General features: G+C 42.0%; 1 protein-coding gene and 2 long non-coding RNA genes across 3 annotated transcripts in view; 2 read left to right on the plus strand and 1 right to left on the minus strand.

Annotated features, from left to right (window-relative positions):
• LOC121401060 overlaps positions 1-1,379 on the plus strand; it is a 1,758-nt gene extending 379 nt beyond the window's left edge. The window contains exon 2 of the long non-coding RNA XR_005966089.1: positions 1,115-1,379. This is a non-coding gene — a long non-coding RNA (uncharacterized LOC121401060). The remainder of the gene's footprint in view (positions 1-1,114) is intronic.
• Positions 1-21,631, minus strand: part of LOC108705915 (WD repeat-containing protein 91-like) — a 123,594-nt gene that overhangs the window by 25,212 nt on the left and 76,751 nt on the right. The gene's annotated exons all lie outside the window — the stretch shown is intronic.
• On the plus strand, positions 2,086-13,092 carry LOC121401023. The gene is made up of 6 exons (XR_005966036.1): positions 2,086-2,216; positions 8,606-9,000; positions 9,848-10,055; positions 10,845-10,974; positions 11,417-11,550; positions 12,418-13,092. It is a non-coding gene; the product is annotated as an uncharacterized LOC121401023 (long non-coding RNA).

A 21,631-nucleotide genomic window follows, 5' to 3' on the forward strand; every position in this document is an offset into this window, starting at 1 on the left:
TCCCTCATATTCCAGTCTCTTAATCAAATCAATGTATGGTTGCTAGGGTAATTTGGACCCTAGCAACCAGATTATGGAAACTGCAAACTGGAGAGCTGCTGAATAAAAAGCTAAATGACTCAAAAACCACAAATAATAAAAAATGAAAACCAATATATCATACTAAAAGTTAACTTAAAGGGGTTGTTCACCTTTGAGTTAACTGTTAGTATGATGAAGAGACAATTTGCCATTGGTTTTCAATTTTTTATTTGTGGTTTTTGAGTTATTCAGCAGCTTTTTATTCAGCAGCTCTCCAGTTTGCAGTTTCCAAAATCTGGTTGCTAGGGTCTAAATTCCCCTAGCAACCATTGACTTATTTGTATAAGAGACTGGGATATGAATAGGGGAGGGGCTGAATAGAAAGAGGAGTAATAAGAAAAGAGCAATAATAGATCATTTGTAACTTTACGGAGCATTTGTTTTTAGATGGGGTCAGTGACCCCCATTTGAAAACTATTCAAATAACAACAGGAGGATACCCTTGAATGTTTACTTATAATCTACCCTTTAGATAATAGCTGAGGTCTGAATAAAAAATCAGTATGATCATATATGTTAATTTGAAAGAGAAAGAGAAAAGCACCCGCTATTATCACAGAGATGAACCTAAGGTTACTGCATTGTCACTTCCAAGACCAAACAAAATAAGGGAATCGTAGACTTGTAGTTGTACAACACCACCCTACCAACCTTAAAGGAATGTACAATCGAAATATAGATTGCCCCTGAATGATAGGTTAAAGTGCTTCATGCCATTAAATAAATACGAAATATGCATCAATTCTATACCTTAAATGAATTAAAATGAATTACTAAAAATTAATTAAGTACCCAGTGATAATTAATTCATCGACAAGTTAATTCCAATCATTAAAGTGCAGTGCTAGTACATGATTCATTTGAAAAGAATCGAGATCCCCAATTGATGAACGACTTGATCAGTAACCTTAAAAGATTAAATAACGGATAAATTATTTCCCAATCCACTCAGTTCAAGAAAATAGTAGGAAGAATGAAAAACAAGAAGGTGGAGATGTCCCATAAACTACTGCCTGATGTTTTCTATCCCTAGGACACCACAAAGCTGAAGGAGACCGAGAAACCGGGACTGTGGCTTTGGTTGTTAAACTTTGCCCTATGCTGTTGAGGAGCTGAACTAAGCCTCAAAACACACAAATCGTCGGCCCCCTTAGAATTCCAGTGCAGGATTGCGATACAAAGAAAGAGTAGTTGAAGTGAGGGATGGATTTAAATTGCACGCCACCCCAATAAATTCCCCAATAAATATTTAAAAAGCCGCTTTTAAGCTAAAAAATAAAATCAAACAATTGTGCAGAGCTAAGTCTTTGCAGTGCTTTAAATAATGGGAGATAGCGATTTGCTAGGGGCTGGGTCATCAAATGGTTAAGTGCTGTTTATTAAGAAGTATTTGTATTCACATTTGCTCGGATAGCCACAAAGCACTTTTTTATCTCTAGGGCAATCACTGATCATTTTAAATTATAGTGGCATTAATAATAATAATCATCATCATTGCCACTAGTTATTTGGGGTTCTTTAAAACGATCCTAGTGTGGTGTTTATACAAATGGCCTGTAGATGACACTGTGCTCAGACTTATACTGTGCATATTTCCTGACAGCTTAAAAGTGAAAGTTACTGTTGTGTAATGGCTGTATGACTCTGCTAATAAAGCACTGTTATACTCTCCTCATCCTCGGCTGCCAAAACATAACAAATGATGACAAGGATGGCTCTTCTACCTCTGCAGCAGCCTGCACCTTCTCTTCCAAACCCTGGTGAGCCTACCATACCTTTTACTGCTTGGATCCGTATGTTTGAAAATGACATTATTGCTGCTGAGTAAGGGGAGATTTGTGTCGCTAGAAAGCTTTACTTATTCACTGCCTGGGAGCAGAGGGACAGCGTATATTCTATACATTACCATTAGCTGATGAGACGATGAAACTGCTCTTACTGCTATAAAGAACTTTTCTGTGCCAAGAGTAAATGTGGTTGCTGAAAGGTATAAATTCTGTGTATTCTCTTTAAGGAATACTAAACTGATGCCTAAAACTTTAGAATATCTGAATCGGACACATTAAATCGACTGCTCATTATGCCAGAAGGGAAACACTACTTGGAAGCACAAGAACGTTTCTGGAACTTAAAAAGTAAAGCAAATCTTGTAGTTTTTTTTACCTTTTCTACATTATTATCAAGTACATATTGTCATCAGGAACAAAACGACACTTTATTCTGATTTCAGTAGCCAATTATATTGTGCCCCCCACACTATCCATTTAAATGACCGTACAGCAGAGGATGTGTACAAACATACTGATATATGTGAGTAATTGTGTGTGTGTATAGGCAGGTGCATATATCTGTTGTTCAGAAATCATTGTTGCCTATTTCCCAAATTAAAGCAAAACCAGCCCTACTCATTCTGTAATGAATACTATAGTAGCAATGTGAATCATTTCCCCTGAAACAAAAGAGAAAGCTCAAGCACACTCACACTCACTCACACACACACTCACACACACACACACACACACACTCACACACACACACACACACACACACACTCACTCACATTCACACACACTCACTCACATTCACACACATTCACACTCACACACACTCACACACACACACTCACACACACACTCACACACACTCACACACACTCACACACACACTCACACACACACACACACTCACTCACACACTCACACACACTCACACACACTCACTCACATTCACACACATTCACACTCACACACACTCACACACACACACTCACACACACACTCACACACACTCACACACACTCACACACACTCACACACACTCACACACACACTCACACACACACACACACTCACTCACACACTCACACACACTCACACACACTCACTCACATTCACACACATTCACACTCACACACACTCACACACACACACTCACACACACACTCACACACACTCACACACACTCACACACACTCACACACACACACACTCATGTGCTCTGAAGGAAATTAGAACCACATTGAAATAAGTAATGAAGTTATGAAGCCAATTCCCTTTCAAAAAGTCTACATAATCCATAAATTACAGTCTTTATTGGCCTTTTAAACTGAGTCCAAATTCTTGAATTGACACTAAAAGTCTGTCTTTTAACATGGCCTATATTTGTGATCAGGTAAATCCCAGGGAGATAAATCGCTGTTGGTGTAGCCGCTTGTGTTTAATGGTGCAGACATTAGGGCTTCATTGAGAGAATTGCTTGATCTTCCCATCCTTCCCAGGCTATTAGGCAGCGGTGACTATGGGGGGAAGGAATGTGTTTGCCAATCTCCCCTGGCCCCATGATCACAGTTTCTCCTGTGCTGCTCTAATCACTCTAATCTGCTTTATTTGCAAACACCCAGTGCCGGCCCAAGATAGTTCGGCACCCTAGGCAAGTGCTTCAGTCTGCGCCCCCCCCCCCCAGTATTCTTATATCTCCATTTCCCACCTTACCAATTTACCTTTTTAGTTTAAGAAAATCAAATAAAGAAGGGAAGGTTTAATAAAGAAGGCAGTAGCACTCTGTGAAGATAAAATGTTATTTTTACTCCTATTTCATCTCCCACTTAAAACAATACCTGGTTGTTAGGTTAAATTGGCCCCTAGCAACCAAGTAGGTGCTTACATTACGAAATGGAGAGACGCTGAACAAAAACCTAAATGATTAAAAAAAAATGAAGACCACCAGACACAAAGAGTGAATTTAATGTAATGTATTTGTTGAATTCATCACAATATAACACATAGGCCAGGGCAGCTTCAATGCACCATCATAGTAGATTCTATAGAAAGTAAATCATATACTATGACCAACAAAGTGTGAGGTGTGAGGCCCAGCATTAGAACAAATGAAGCCAGCATCACAAGGATGGTCTGATGATGTATAGCTAAGGCTTAGCAAATGATTATTATTAATAGCATGTATTAATCAGGGAGCGTCGGAGGGGGGAGATCAGGAGGGGGAGTGGATGCGCACAAGCGGAGAACAATCGCAAGCGGAGAACAATCACAATCGCAGAACAATCGCAAGCGGGGAACAATCACAAGCGCAGAACAATCGCAAGCGGAGAACAATCACAAGCGGAGAACAATCACAAGCGGAGAACAATCACAAGCGCAGAACAATCACAAGCGCAGAACAATCACAAGCGGAGAACAATCGCAAGCGGAGAACAATCACAAGCGGAGAACAATCACAAGCGGAGAACAATCACAAGCGGAGAACAATCACAAGCGGAGAACAATCACAAGCGCAGAACAATCACAAGCGCAGAACAATCACAAGCGTAGAACAATCACAAGCAGAGAACAATCGCAAGCGCAGAACAGTTTAATATTCACATCATGCACTGCAGCACCAGAAGGGGTAAGGGCAGGTGGCTGTCCCTCACAATAAATCCATTTTACTATTAAAGGCTAAATAAAATCAGCATTAAACACAAAATTTAAAAAAGTCTCTTGCTGAAAAGTGCGCCCCTCTGTGATTGCAGCCTAGGCAAGCGCCTACTCTGCCTACCCCTAGTTCTGGTCCTGCAAACACCGAATTATCTGCACACAGACCAGAGGACCTGGTTTTTTCTCACTTATATACATGTGAAAAGATGTAAGTAATGTGTCTAGATGTACAACTCTAGTGGTAGCACGTGGCTTAATGTAATGACAACGGAGAAGTGATGAATTTCAGTCATAAGCTCCAATACCAGCGTGTATTTATTCACTTTTAGTTCAGCCAATGGCTGTCCTGTAACATATAGATGTGTTATATTATACTTTCTCTCCTCTACTCCTTTACCCTGACTTTTATCTCCTCCTCCTCCTCCTCCTCCATCCCCTTCTTCTCTCTCCCCATCCAGCTTTTCATTACTTCCCTTCACTCTTTTTACCTGTCCCTCTGTGCCCATCACTACCCTATCTAGTGCTGTGTGTCAGTCTGTGAGTCCATCTTTATCATCTATCTATCTATCTGTCTATTATCTATCTATCTATCTGTCTATTATCTATCTATCTGTCTCTCTCTTTCTATCTGTCTCAATCACATATCTATCTCAATCATCTATCCATTATCTATCTATATATATATCCATTATCTATCTATATATATATCCATTATCTATCTATCTATCATTTATCTATCTATCTATCTATCATCTCTCTATCTCTCTATCTCTCTATCTGTCTCAATCACATATCTATCTCAATCATTTATCCATTATCTATATATATATCCATTATCTATCTATCTATCTATCTATCTATCTATCTATCTATCTATCTATCATGTATCTCTCTATCTATCTATTATCTATCTGTCTGTCTGTCTATCTATCTATCATCATCTCTCTATATCTCTATCTGTCTCAATCACATATCTATCTCAATCATCTATCCATTATCTATCTATCTATATATATATATATATATATATATATATATATATATATATATATATATATATATATATATATATATATATATATCCATTATCCATCTATCTATCTGTCTGTCTGTCTGTCTGTCTATCTATTATCTATCTATCCATCTATCATTTATCTCTCTATCTATCTATTATCTATCTATCTATCATTTATCTCTCTATCTATCTATCTCTCTCTCTCTCTCTCTCTCTCTCTATCATCTCTCTCTCTCTCTCTATCATCTCTCTCTCTATCATCTCTCTATCTCCTTCTTCCTTAGATATTGTAGCCTTGACATCAATGGATGAGTCTGCTTTATACTGATGTACTGTATGTCAACGATTGTAGAAACAAATATGACTGGTCAATAGTCAGGACCAAACCTCAGTATGAGATATGTGCAAGGATAGCACAAATACTACCCAAACCGCTGCACCAAATAATATTGGAGCCCCCAGTTTCAGTACAAACTTATGTATCATTTTGCCAAATGACCGTCAATAGATGATGGGAAAGGATTGGCCCGACATAGGTCCTCCTTTCATTTGGGTTCCACTTCCTTGGGAGTATGATCCATAGACAGACAGACAGACAGATGATAGACAGACAGATCTGTCACATGCTCTTGCCCCTGAAAAGTCATGGGTACAGCACACATAGGAGCACTGCTTTGCCACAGATCATCATACATTCTCTTTTTCACAGTAATTCTGATCATAACCTGTGCAAATACAGTACAGCATCAATGAGATCCTTTCAAACAAGCAGCAAACCCTACTGTTCCTGAATTGGGCAGTTAAGGGGGAGGGGGAGCAGCAGTGCTACTGAGCCTGTGGGGCAGAACAGAGGTGCAAAGAGAAAGGAGACAGTGCAAGGTATAGAGGTAGTGCCAGTGACAATGTACAGCTACACTAATATCTCTCTATATCTCTTCACTTCTGTTCCACAATATTGCTCCTTGTGTGTGTGTGTGTGTGTGTCTCTGTGTGTGTATGTGTGTGTGTATGTGTGTGTGTATGTGTGTGTGTGTGTGTCTCTATCTATCTATCTCCATCTCTCTCGAGACGAGACTAGACGAGTATGACTATATCGGGGGTAATCTGAACATTTTGCCGTATGACTGAAGATCCGATTATGATGCGCAACGGGCTCCGGCAGGATCAGTCGAGTCAAAATCAAACCTGTCCGATCGACCAAACGACCGATCTCCGCCGGACGAAAGATGTCGGCTCTCTCCACACGATCCGAAAATCATACGAATCCTTGATTCGTACGATAGGATCTGTGCGTCTATGGCAGCTTTAGAGTGAAAGGGAGGGAGAGAGAGGGTTCAGTTTATTAGTACAGAGGTTGTGAATACATGGACATCAAGCTAAGGAAGAATTAAAAAGCCGTGAGTTTTTAACTTTTAGAAGGAAAAATGAGGAAAGTTCTGTTTTCCAGTGAATTTTGATAAACTAAAAACCCTTACAAGTCTAGATATTATGGCAGGGAGGGCGACTTTATGAAAAAAGGACAGTTTTAAGAAACAGACCCTTTTTAAAAACTTTTTAGAAAATTTTTCCCCCATGAGTGGAGTAAAAGATCTTTGTGTGTTGGGTCGGTGAGTTGGGGGTCAGTGAGATGTAGGTCTGTCACAGTGTTCTGGGGTCTCTGATTCTCAAAGAATAACAGGCCACTTTGCTCATGTGAGTATCTACCTACGGCCCCCAAGTTACTCCAAATTGGTGCCTATAGTAACAGTGGATAATAGTCTCTGGGAAGGGAGTGTGACTGTGGGATAGCAGGTATAGTAGGGAGAGATGTGTCTGTAGTAACAGTGGATAATAGTCTCTGGGAAGGGAGTGTGACTGTGGGATAGCAGGTATAGTAGGGGGAGAAGGTGCCTATAGTAACAGTGGGATAATAGTCTCTGGGAAGGGAGTGTGACTGTGGGATAGCAGGTATAGTAGGGAGAGATGGTGTCTATAGTAACAGTGGATAATAGTCTCTGGGAAGGGAGTGTGACTGTGGGATAGCAGGTATAGTAGAGAGAGATGGTGTCTATAGTAACAGTGGATAATAGTCTCTGGGAAGGGAGTGTGACTGTGGGATAGCAGGTATAGTAGGGAGAGATGATGCCTATAGTAACAGTGGATAATAGTCTCTGGGAAGGGAGTGTGACTGTGGGATAGCAGGTATAGTAGGGAGAGATGATGCCTATAGTAACAGTGGATAATAGTCTCTGGGAAGGGAGTGTGACTGTGGGATAGCAGGTATAGTAGGGAGAGATGGTGTCTATAGTAACAGTGGGATAATAGTCTCTGGGAAGGGAGTGTGACTATGGGATAGCAGGTATAGTAGGGAGAGATGGTGCCTATAGTAACAGTGGATAATAGTCTCTGGGAAGGGAGTGTGACTGTGGGATAGCAGGTATAGTAGGCAGAGATGGTGCCTATAGTAACAGTGGTATAATAGTCTCTGGGAAGGGAGTGTGACTGTGGGATAGCAGGTATAGTAGGCAGAGATGGTGCCTATAGTAACAGTGGTATAATAGTCTCTGGGAAGGGAGTGTGACTGTGGGATAGCAGGTATAGTAGGGAGAGATGGTGCCTATAGTAACAGTGGATAATAGTCTCTGGGAAGGGACTGTGACTGTGGAATAGCAGGTATAGTAGGGAGAGATGGTGTCTATAGTAACAGTGGATAATAGTCTCTGGGAAGGGAGTGTGACTGTGGGATAGCAGGTATAGTAGGGAGAGATGGTGCCTATAGTAACAGTGGATAATAGTCTCTGGGAATGAGAGAAGATGTGAGTAGGGTAGGAGTTAGTACTACAGGGGTGCAGGCATTGAGGGAAGCCTGGGGGGAGGGTCACAAGGACATTGCACTTTAAGTTGTTTATGAACTACAACTCCCAGAATGCTCAGTCTTTGGCAGGACATTAATAAATAAAAGAAATGTATAATAAATCCTTGACATTCTCCAACAGGGGGTGAAAGTCCCTATAAAATAAAAAGTGGGCAGACTATAAACTAATATACCATAAGAAAACATCCCTCTCATTCCCTGTCTCTCTCTGCCTTTCCCCAGAGCCTTCCCTATCTGTTCCTCCTCCTCTCTGGACTACCGGCCAGCTGAAGATTCCAGGGCAACTGTTCTATACACTGCTGCCTAGCAACGCTGGAATTCCCACATTGTGTTCCAAGCCTCACTATGGCGCTGGTTGGTTGATATCAGTAAGCCCCGCCCATCGCCGAGGAGCAGGAGCTGCACGTGGAGCAGGTGAGGGGGAGGTGGCTGTAAAGTTGCAGATGGGAATATTGGGGACAAGAGAAGATATTGGAGGACACAGAAGGGATTTTCGGCTGCAGGAGAAGATTCTTTTTCGGGGTCTCAGCCAGAGAAGAACAAGTGACATTGGTATAAAACATCCCAACACTCTTAGTTCTCAGTTTGGAGCGGGACCTCTTGGAACTGCGTTATAGGTAATTGCCCTTTAAATTAACTCTTTGCTGTACACAGTGATCTTTTCATTTACATTATCAGCATTTTTGAATTATTTTCATTTTTGTCCTGAAGCTGTCCAGTTTTATACAGCTACACCCACTTGTTACTCATAATGAATTAATAATTAATACACACTTATTTATTTACACACCTGCACGCGCACATAACACGCAATTCTGCCGGTTGTACACGTATGCGCACTTACACTATTTGTTTTTCTTTTTTTTTTGTTCTTATCGCGTCGCCTCTTTTTTTTTTTTTGCACAGAAAGATATTTTATCGCCATTGTGAATAGCGTATTCGCTGCGTAATACCTTTTGTATATTATTTTGGGGATAATAGTGCAATTTTGGTGCATTTTTAACCATTTTGTTCTCTTGTTTCTGTCCGTAAAACCTTCGACCAAGCTGAAATATTCAAACTGGGATTTCTGATTTCACTAGGCGGGAAAAAAATGCATTTAATGTTTTTTTAATGGTTTTTTTGGATTTCCTTTTTCTTTCAAATGGGGGGGGGTCACTGACCCTGTCTAAAAACAAATGCACAGTAAGGCTACAAATGTATTGTTATTGCTACTTTTTATTTTTTGTCTTTCTATTCAGGCCTCTCCAATTCATATTTCAGTCTCTTATTCAAATCAGTGCATGGTTGTTAGGGGAATTTGGACCATGGAAACCAGATGGCTGAAATTGCAAACTGGAGAGCTGCTGAATAAAAAGCTAAATAACTCAAAAACCACAAATAATAAAAAATAAAAACTAAGAATATCACGTTATGACGTTTAAAGGGGAAGTTAACCAAAACTTTATTCTTTTTTTTTTGCAGAATGAAAGAAAATTGCTCCCTGCCAATGTTTAACCTTGATGACGCTCCTGACCCAGTTGCCAAGGATCAAGTAGTCTGAGAGTCAGATTTGCTATTAAACTCCATGGATCGCAGTGACGCCAAACTCAATGGGCAGTTGGAAGCCTCATTCCCCCGCTGTTTCCGTCATGGTTAAAGTTACTGATCAACTCGCAGTTCAAGAGCTCAAGTAACTTTTTTATGTTGTTTGAAAAGTGCATTTTAAAGCCTGAAACTGTTTGAATTGAGCCGATTTTGGGGAATAGGAGGCTTTGCAGCTTCTGAAAACGTTTTATTCTTTGCTGTCAGTCGTTGTATTGGGTCACAGTCTGGCAGTTGATTGGCTGAGCCAGGGTTAGACTATTGGGGTACTGGGAAGTCCTGCCCCCTGTCAGGTCCCAATAGTTTAGGAATCTGTGATGGGGCTGACTACTGAACTATATTTATTAAAGGACTGGCAGGATAAGAATTGGTAATCATAGGGCCCCATACTACTAAGTTTACCGGGCCCTCTTTCCCCCCTTTTCCACAGGGCCCCTGACAGCTGTACCCCCATTGGCTGCCTTGGGGAGAGCCTTTGGATTAGGCAATAACATCCAAAACAACTATATCATCTGACCTGTAGACTTAACATCAGGACAGAAACAGCCTCTAGGTGGCGCTGGTGCTTGTGATAAATTCTGCAAGTTTTTGAAAGAGTCCAAAGAGTTTATACAGGAAAGAACATTCCTTCTCTGTATATTTGTATTTATACATATGGGAGGAGGAGGTGCCATATTGATTCCCTTAGACAGTACAGTATGAGGGTATAGCTTATTGTGTGCCCAGAACATTCCTTCTCTGTATATTTGTATTTATACATATGGGAGGAGGAGGTGCCATATTGATTCCCTTAGACAGTACAGTATGAGGGTATAGCTTATTGTGTGCCCAGAACATAATATTATGGAGCAGCCCCTGATTCTCACTGTATTCACAGGTGGTCGATGCCCGAGGAGGGCCCAACCTGAAAGCAATGAGGATACGTCCCAAAAAGATCCGACCCTTTGCCTCGCGAAGGCATCAAAGCAAGCAGGTGGCGGAGCTGAAGAGCGGTATCTCAAGTCTATGTAAGTAAAGCTGCCCATAGATGTAAAGATTTTTAAAAGATCCAATCGTTATCGTGAGACCACTAATATTTTGAAACGATTGTTTAAATGTACGACGTGTCCATCAACTAAAAATACCGTTTCGGGCGAAAACTGAGGGGAGCTGCCTGCTTGGCCCTGCAGACATAGATACATTGTACTGGGACCCATCAAGATTTTTTTACCTGGCCGATCAATTTTCTGACCGATGTCGGACGAAAAATCGTAAGATGTACGATCGTTCGAATCCCACTGAGCGCAAGATAATTTCGAAGGATTGGTCGGACTTCGCCAAATCGGTTGTTTGGCAAGAAAAATCTTTGCGTCTATGGGACCTTAAGAGCCAGTCCCCCACTATCAGCCAACAGGACTTCTAATTGTGTTAAGTTGCAAATGATTTAGTGTTTGTCTGTGTATCCCGCAGACTGTGGAGCATCGAGCACCTCCCCAGAGCATTCCTTGTCCTGCAGCAATCACTCCCATACTGACACCGACACTGAACTCTGCATCCAGCACCGACTCCGGCTTCTCTTTCCTACACCCCGCCTACTGGAAAAGGTCAGCATTTTTTTTTTTTAACTTTTTATTTTTTTCCTTCCTGTTGATGCCAGTTTTTTTACTGTATGTAGATATATAATATATTTAACGTATGTATTATGACTCCCGGCCGCCTACTCTTGTCCTCAGACTGCACCCCCTCCCCCCGCAAGAGATTGTGCATTTAGGAAACGGTTTGTTTTTCTGCCTCATATTGACTAGATGAGCCGACTCGTGTATATAATCTATTTGCTAGTATTTTGTTTATATTGTATATGTATAAAACTGATGTGAATGCCGCTATTTCTATTTGCTAATGACGTCTATGCATTTCTGTGGAAGGGAGAATATTTTTGAACATGTAAATATGAGATTTTCTTTGTGCCCCAATTCCTTCATCCCAACTATGCAGTAACCCAGCCTCCAGCAGGGGGCAGAAGAGAGCTTGAGATTTTAGATTAATAATGTGTTTAAAGGATAAGTAAACCTTTAAAATAAGTGATTGTAAAACGGATGAGGGGGCTATTCTAAGCACGTTTGAAATTTACATTCATTATTTATTTTGTTTTTATTCCAGGATATTAAGGGAGACGTACTGTTAATATGAATGAATTTTGTTACAACAGCGCCACCTGCTGGTCATTTTCCCACCAGTCTGACCAGCAAGTAGTCAAGGAAGTTGTCAGGAGAAAGAAAGAGGCTGATGTTCTTCTGCTTAGGAAAGATGTGAGAAAGGTTTCTAATTTTATTCCTAAGCAGAAGAACATCAGCCTCTTTTCTTTTCTTAGAATAGCCCCCTTATCAGTTTTACATGATGTAAAGAGTACTACTCTGACACAAATTGCAATTGGTCTTTAATTTAGGGTTGTTTTGATTATTTTTGTGCAGTGACTACAGTTTGACATTTCAGCAGCTATCTGGTTGCTAGGGTACTGCTTATCCTTAACAACCGCCCATCGGTTTTAATGAGTGGCTGGAAGGTGAATAGGGACAATGACCATTTAGCCTCACAAAGCTGCTGGGGTCGGTGACCCCGTTGGGACTCTGATAAGAAGCAGAAGACCAGTTGAAAGGTTGCTAAGAAGAGGACTTTCTATAACATACTTATGGTTAATGTAAAGCAGCACTGGCCCTTTAAAGAAGTGGATCCCATGGGGCAGACTGTAATATGTGTAATATTAAATGCATGGGGTTTACTGTACACGCCACGTTGTGCCTCAATATGCAGAGGGTGCCTCTAAATAAAGGGGGGGGAGCCTTTGTTAGCATTTATTAAGCTATTATTTATACTTCCCCTTTATCCTGTGAACCCAAATCCTCCTCATTAGGGTTGGACTCAGTGTGTATATATACAGTATATTCAGGCAGCTATTAATACTTCTGGATACTGGAAGTATGGGAGATTTCTTTGGGGTGTATGAGACCCCCCTGAATCTTTTAACCGTCTAATCTCCGTGTGAGATTTGTGACGCTCATGTTTGTACATGGATGTTTTATAATGAAGATTTTGTACCTCTGTATAGGGATTATTATTCTTTCTACAATAAACGTTATATACTTGTATATGAGGCTCCCAGCAGGGGGCAGTGTTTTCTCTCCCTATTGTAAATAATGGGATTAACCTGTAGTTTCCCAATGACTTTATAGCGAGGTGCTTTAACTGTTTATAACTCCCCGGTGGGAGATTTCTTGCTTTGTAAATAACTTACACCCCCAGCTGGTAAAACATTGTCTCCAAGGACCAGAGCCGCCCCCCAGCTGTTGCCCCCGGGTCCCTCCTGAAGTTGCTCATTCACGGCTTGTGCCTTGTGGGAATATTTTCTCTCCAAACAATGTGGGAGGGGGAACTGGATTGTGATGTCAGAGTTGGACCCCTCTGAGCTGCTTCTGAACAGCTTTCTGTGCCATAGATTGTACAATCTACTATTCACCAGGTCTATGGCTGGCTTGGAAAGGGTTAAAAGAAAAAGCATATAGGGGCTGTCACTCTATAGTAGGAAATATGTGATTACAAGGGAGCTTTATGCAAGTCTAACACTGCAATCACTATATCAAGTCACTAACCCCTAAGGGGTCCCTTAACTCTGGGGACTGTTCCTGCTGAATTGTACTTAGTACAGGGGAATATCTATGCTGCCATAGTTTTATGGGATCTCTCTGTACAGACTTTGAGCAAACTTAGGGACTGTTCCTGCTGAATTCTGCTTAGTTCAGGGAATACCTATGCTGCCATAGTTTTATGGGATCTCTCTGTACAGACTATGAGCAAACTTAGGGGACTGTTCCTGCTGAATTGTGCTTAGTACAGAGGAATACCTATGCTGCCATAGTTTTATGGGATCTCTTGTACAAAGCACACTAGGGACTGTTCCTGCTTAATTTGCTAACTATGCTGCCATAGTTTTTATGGGATCTCTCTGTACAGACTATGAGCAAACGTAGGGGACTGTTCCTGCTGAATTGTGCTTAGTACTAGGGAATATTATGCTGCCATAGTTTTATGGGATCTCTTTGTACAGACTATGAGCAAACGTAGGGGACTGTTCCTGCTTGAATTGTGCTTAGTACTGGGAATATTGATGCTGCCATAGTTTTATGGGATCTCTCTGTACAGACTATGAGCAAACTTAGGGGACTGTTCCTGCTGAATTGTGCCTTAGTACAGGGAATACCTGATGCTGCCATAGTTTTATGGGATCTCTCTGTACAGACTATGAGCAAACTTAGGGGACTGTTCCTGCTGAATTGTGCTTAGTACTGGGAATATTGATGCTGCCATAGTTTTATGGGATCTCTCTGTACAGACTATGAGGCAAACTTAGGGGACTTTTCCTGCTGAATTGTGCTTAGTACAGGGAATACCTATGCTGCCATAGTTTTATGGGATCTCTGTAACCAGAGTATGACAAAACGTAGTGACTGTTCCTGCTTAATTGTGCTTATTACTGATGAATCATGATGCTGCCATAGTTTTATGGATCTCTGTACAGACATGAGCAAACGTAGGGACTGTCCTACTAATTGTGCTTATACTGGGGAATATTGATGCTTGCCATAGTTCGTGGATCTCTCCTGCTTACAGACTATGAGGAAACTTAGGGGCTGTTTCCTGCTTGAATTGGCTTAGTACAGGGAATACCTATGCTGACCTATAGTTTTATTGGACTCCTCTGTACAAGACTATGAGCAAACTTAGGGACTGTTCCTGCTGAATTGCCTTAGTACAGGGAATACCTTATTGCTGCCATAGTTTCTATGCGATCTCTCTATACAGGACTAATGAGGCAAAACTTTAGAAAACTGTCCTGCTGATTGTGCTTTGTACAGCAATACCTATTGCTCCTGCCACATTTTATGGATCTCTCTGTGCAGACTATGGCAAACTTGGGGACTGTTCCTGCTGAATTGTGCTTAGTACAGGAATACTATGCTGCATAGTTTTATGGATCTCTCTGTACAGACTATGAGCAAACTTAGGGGACTGTTCCTGCTGAATTGTGCTTAGTACAGGGAATATTGATGCTGCCATAGTTTTATGGGATCTCTCTGTACAGACTATGAGCAAACGTAGGGGACTGTTCCTGCTGAATTGTGCCTTAGTACTAGGGAATACCTGATGCTGCCATATTTTATGGGATCTCTCTGTACAGACTATGAGCAAACGTAGGGGACTGTTCCTGCTGAATTGTGCTTAGTACAGGGAATACCTATGCTGCCATAGTTTTATGGGATCTCTCGTACGAGACTATGAGGCAAACGTAGGGACTGTTCCTGCCTGAATTGTGCTTAGTACATGGGAATAGCCTGATGCTGCCATAGCTTTATGGGATCTCTCTGTACAGACTATGAGGCAAACTTAGGGACTGTTTCTGCTGAATTGTGCTTAGTACAGGGGAATACCTATGCTGCCTTAGTTTTATGGGATCTCTCTGTACAGAACTATGAGCAAACTTAGGGGACTGTTCCTGCCTGAATTGCGTAGTACAGGGATACCTATGCTGCCATAGTTTTATGGGATCTCTCTGTACAGACTATGAGCAAACTTAGGGGCTGTTCCTGCTGAATTGTGCTTAGTACAGGGAATACCTGATGCTGCCATAGTTTTATGGGATCTCTCTGTACAGACTATGAGCAAACTAGGGGACTGTTCCTGCTGAATTGTGCTAGTACAGGGAATACCTGATGCTGCCATAGTTTTATGGGATCTCTCTGTACAGACTATGAGCAAACGTAGGGGCTGTTCCTGCTGAATTGTGCTTAGTACAGGGGAATACCTATGCTGCCATAGTTTATGGGATCTCTCTGTACAGACTATGAGCAAACGTAGGGGGACTGTTCCTGCTGAATTGTGCTTAGTACTGGGAATATTATGCTGCCATAGTTTTATGGGATCTCTCTGTACAGACTATGAGCAAACTTAGGGGACTGTTCCTGCTGAATTGTGCTTAGTACAGGGAATACCTATGCTGCCATAGTTTTATGGGATCTCTCTGTACAGACTATGAGGCAAACTAGGGGCTGTTCCTGCTGAATTGTTGCTTAGTACAGGGAATACCTATGCTGCCATAGTTTTATGGGATCTCTCTGTACAGACTATGAGCAAACGTAGGGACTGTTCCTGCTGAAATTGTGCTTAGTACAGAGAATACCTATGCTGTCATAGTTTTATGGAGATCTCTTTGGTACAGACTATGAGCAAACGTAGGGACCTTTTTCCTCTTATTGTGCCTTAGTACTGGGAATATTGATGCTGCCATAGTTTTATGGATCTCTCTGACAAGGACTATGAGAAACGTAGGGACTGTCTACTTAATTAGTGCTTCAGTTACTGGAATATTGATGCTGCCATAGTTTATATGGGATCTCTCTTACAGACTATGAGCAAACTAGGACTGTTCCTGGCTGAAATTGTGCTTAGTATGGAATGGATGCTGCCATAGTTTATGGATCTCTCGGTAACCACTATGAGCAAACTTAGGGGACTGTTCCTGCTGAATTGTGCTCAGTACAGGGAAATACTATTGCTGCCACTCGTTTTTATGGGATCCCTCTGTACAGACTAATGAAGCAAAAATTAGGGGCTGTTTCCTGCTGAATTGTGCTTAGTACCAGGGAATACCTATGCTGCCATAGTTTATGGGATCTCTGTAACAGAGTATGAGCAAACTTAGGGGCTTTCCTGCTGAATTTGGTGCTTAGTTATTAGGGATACTATCTGCCATAGTTTTAGGATTCTCTTTGTACAGACTTATGAGCAATTAGGGCGTTCCTGCTGAATGGTGGCTTAGTATAGGGGATACTAATTCTCCATCGTTTTATGGATCTCTCTGTACAGACTTGAGCAAGCATAGGGAATTTTCCTGCTGAATTGGGCTTGATACAGGGAATACCTATGCTGCTAGTTTATGGGATCTCTGTACAGAGTATGAGCAAATTAGGGAGACTGTTCCTGACTTAATGTCTTAGTAACGGGAATACCTATGCTGCCATAGTTTTATGGTATCTCTTACAGAGTATGAGCAAACGTAGCAGGACTGTTCCTGCTTAATTTGTGCCTTAGTACTGGAATATGCTTGCTGCCATAGCTTTATGGGGATCTCTCTGTACAGATTATGAGCAACTAGGGACTGTTCCTGCTGAATTGTGCTTAGTACAGGGAATACCTATGCTGCCATAGTTTTATGGGATCTCTTTGTACAGACTATGAGCAAACGTATGGGACTGTTCCTGCTTAATTGTGCTTAGTACTGGGAATATTGATTGCTGCCATAGTTTTATGGGATCTCTCTGTACAGACTATGAGCAAACGTAGGGACTGTTCCTACTTAATTGTGCTTAGTACTGGGAATATTGATGCTGCCATAGTTTTATGGGATCTCTCTGTACAGACTATGAGCAAACGTAGGGGACTGTTCCTGCTGAATTGTGCTTAGTACTGGAATATTGATGCTGCCATAGTTTTATGGGATCTCTCTGTACAGACATATGAGGAAACTTAGGGGACTGTCCTGCTGAATTGTGCTTATGCAGAGGAATACCTATGCTGCCATAGTTTTATGGATCTCTCTGTACAGACTATGAGGAAACTTAGGGGCTGTCCTGCTGAATTGTGCTAATACAGGGAATACCTTATGCTGCCATAGTTTTATGGGATCTCTCTGTACGACTATGAGCCCAAACTTAGGGGACTGTTCCGGCTGAATTTGCTCAGTACAGGGGAATACCTATGCTGCCATCGTTTTATGGGATCCCTCTGTTACAGGACTATGAGCAGAACTTTAGGACTGTTCCTGCTGAATTGTGCATGTACAGGAGGAATACCTATGCTGCCATCGTTTTATGGATCTCTCTGTACAGACTATGAGCAAATTAGGGCTGTTCTGCTGAATTGTGCTTAGTACAGGCGAATTCCTATGCTGCCATCAGTTTTATGATCTCTGTACCAGAGTATGAGCAAACTTAGGGACTGTTCCTGCTGAATCTGTTGCTTTCAGTATAGGGATACCCTATGGCTTGCCTTAGTTTTATGGATCTCTTTTACAGAACTATTGAGCAAATTTAGGGGCTGTTTCCTGCTGAATTTGCTTAGTATAGGGGATACCCTATGCTCCATCGTTTATGGATATCTCTGTAACAGACTATGAGCAATTAGGGACTTTTCCTGCTAAGTGTGCTTAGTACAGGGAATACCTATGTTTGCCATAGTCTTTTATTGAATCTCTGTACGGAAGCGTATGAGCCAAAAACTTGAGGGACTGTTTCTCTGTGCTGAATGTCTTAAATACAGGACTGCAATACTAGAGCTTGCCATAGTTTTAGTGACTCTCTGTTAGAGAAGTATGAAGCAAATCGTCAGGAGTCAGATGCTTCCTGCATTCGATTGTGGGCTTGGGAGTACTGGAAATATTTGATGCTGCATAGTTTGTAGTGTGGGGAGATCTCTCGAGCAGAGCTATGATGCAAATCGTAGGGGAGGTTTCCCGTACTGAGATTGTGTGCTTAGTACTGGGAATTTGATGCTGCTCGAGTTTATGGGAGTGCTCGTCTGTACCGACTAGAGCAACGGGAGGGACCTTTCCTGCTGAATTGGTGCTTAGTAAGAGATACCTTTGTGCCATAGTGTGGTATGATCTCTCCTTACAGACTAATGAGGCAACTTAGGGCTTTGTGTCCTGCTGGAGTGTGTGGTTACAGTACAGGGAGAGTACCTATGGCTGCTATAGTTTTATGGAGATCTCTACGTGTAAAGGAGTGCATGAGCAAACTTAGAGGACGTGTTGTTCGTGATGGAGTTGGGCATTAGTTATGGGATAGTACCTGATGCGTGCTCATCGGTGTGTTATGATCTCCTGTAGGATGACTATGAGCAAAACTTATGGGACTTTTCCATGCTGAAAGTTGTGCTTAGTGCAGGGTGGAATACCGTATGGTGCGCATAGTTTATGGTGAATCTCTGTACAGGAGTAGTGAGGCAAGACTGTAGGGACTAGTTCCTGCTCAATCTGTGGCTTGAGTACAGAGAGAATTCACCTATTGCTTTCATAGTTGTCTATGGTTATCTGCATTTGTGTTAGCGGGGACTAATGAGCAACTGTAGTGGGAGGCCTGTTCCTGGCTTGATATCTGTGCTTGAGTGACTGGAATTATTTTGATGCTCCATAGTTTTTATGGGTTCTCTTTTGGTACGAGACTATGAGCAGGTAGGTTAGTGTTCCTGGCTTAATTAAGCTTAGTACTGAATATTGCAGCTGCCAGTAGTTTTATGGGATCTCTTTGTACAAAACTGGTGGCATGAGCAATTTAGGGGGAGCTCTCCTGTCGCTGGAATTGTGCTGTAGTACAGGGGTTATGATGAGCTAGGCCTTGCGCATAGTTGTTATGGGATCTCTCTGTACCAGGACTGATGCAGCGCAACTTAAGGGCGGACTGTTCCTATGCTGAATTGTGCCGTCTAAGTTACAGGTGGGGAAGAGATAGCCTATGTGCTATCCACTGATGTTTATGGCTCTCTTCTGTAACAACGTGCATGAGCGAAACGCTTAGGACGGTGTTCCTGCTGAATTTGCTTAGTGTAGCAGGGAATCACACGCTGCCTATGTAGTTTTATGGATGAGGGATCTCTCTGGTAAGCATTACTGGAGCAATAGCGTTATGGGAGCTGTTCCGTTGACTGTGTCAGTGACAGGGAATTACCTATGCTGCCATGAGTTTTATGATCTGCTCTGCTACAGGGAGCTAATGGAGCAAGACTTAGGACCTGTTCCTTGTGGAGGGTTGTTTTCTTGGAGTACAGTGGAGATTCTATGCTGCCATAGTTTTATGGGATGCGATCTTCTGTACCATACTATGAGCAAACTTAGGGGACTGTTCCTGCTGAATTGTGCTCAGTAAGGGGAATACCTATTGCGCCATAGTTTGTAGGGGGCTCTCTGCTTGTGCAGAGTGAATGAGCTAAAGTAGGGAGGCACTTTCCTGGCTTAATGGTGGTTGGATAGCTGGAGATGTGAATGCTGCCATAGTTTATTGGAGGATCCTCTCTTGTACAGACTGAATGAGCAGAACGTGAGGGAACTGGCTTCGCTACTTGAATTGTGGCTAGTATCTGGGGAATATGGGATTGCTGCCAACTAGTTTCTGTATGAGGCTCTCTCATGTAAGCAGACTATGGTAGCAAAACTTAGGGAGCTGTTCCATGCTGATTTGTGCTTAAGTAGCAGGGGGAGGATACCTATGCTGCCATAGTTTCTATGGATCTCTCGACTCATGGGGAGGATTACGGTAACAGGACTATGAGCAAACGTAGGGTCTTCTCCAACTTAATGTGCTTTATACTGGGGGAAGTGTGATTTGCTGCCTGAGTTTTATGGATCTCTCTGTACAGACTATGTGAGCGAGAACTTAGGACCTTTCCTGCCTACAATTGTGCTATACAGACATCCTTTATGCTTCCTAGTTTTAGTTGGATCTCTCTGTTATCACTTATGGAGCAAACTTTAGGACTGTTCCCTGCTGAAATTGTGCTTAGTACAGGGGAGAATACCTATTGCTGCCATTAGGTTTGCTATGGATCTCATGCTACAGATGAGTGGAGCAAACTTAGGGATTCCTGCTGACAATTTGGTGAGGGTGAAGTACAGGGAGGAAATACCTATGCTCCGAGTAGTTTTATGATCTCTGTACGAGTTGACGCAAACGTAGGAAACTGTTCCTGCTTAATTGTGCTTAGTTACTGGGATAAGTGGATGCTGCCAAGTTTGTATGGCAATCTCTCGGTGACAGGACGTATGAGCAAACTCCGATGTGACTGTTCGCGTACTTGAATTTATGCTTAGTGACTGCGGCGACGTATTGATGCTTGCCATAGTTGTATGGGGATTCTTCTCTTTGGTATCAGACTACTGAGCGAAACTTAAGGGCTGTTCCTGCACTGAATTGTGCTTAGTACTAGGTGCGATAACCTAATGGTGTCTATAGTCTTCTTTTATGGGATCTCTCTTAGCAGGGAACTATGAAGCGAAAGCTTGGGACTGTTCCTGTTCTGTAGAGTTGTCCTTGTACAGGAATTACCTATTCTCCCATATGTTTATGGAGAGTCTCCTCGTATTACAGACTAATTTGAGCAAACTATAGGAAGCTGTGTGCCTGTGCTGAATTTGGTTGGCTGTAACAGGGAGGATACCTTGCTGCCATAGTTGTATTGGATCTTCGTTGTGCAGACTATGAGCAAATTAGGGACTGTTCCTGCTGAATATGTGTTAGTATATGGGGAATACTTGATGCTGCCATAGTATTTCATCGAGATTCTCTCTGCTACAGACTTGAGCGAACGTGGGGTACTGTGTCTGGACATGAATTGTTGCTGTATTACTGGCAAGTGATTGATTGCCCATAGTTTTACTGGATTCTCTCTGTTAAAGACTATAAGGAAACTTAGGGCTGTTCCTTCTATTTGGTGCTTAGTAGACGGAGATGACCTATCGCTTGCAGATAGTTGTTGTTATGGGATCGTCTCTGTGCCAGACTATGAGCAAAACTTAGCGGCGACTGTTCCTGCTGAATTTAGTGCTGCGGAGTATACGAGAAACCTATGCATCCATCGTTT

The sequence above is a fragment of the Xenopus laevis genome, chromosome 3L (assembly GCF_017654675.1).
Source record: "Xenopus laevis strain J_2021 chromosome 3L, Xenopus_laevis_v10.1, whole genome shotgun sequence".
Classification (NCBI taxonomy): Eukaryota; Metazoa; Chordata; class Amphibia; order Anura; family Pipidae; genus Xenopus; species Xenopus laevis.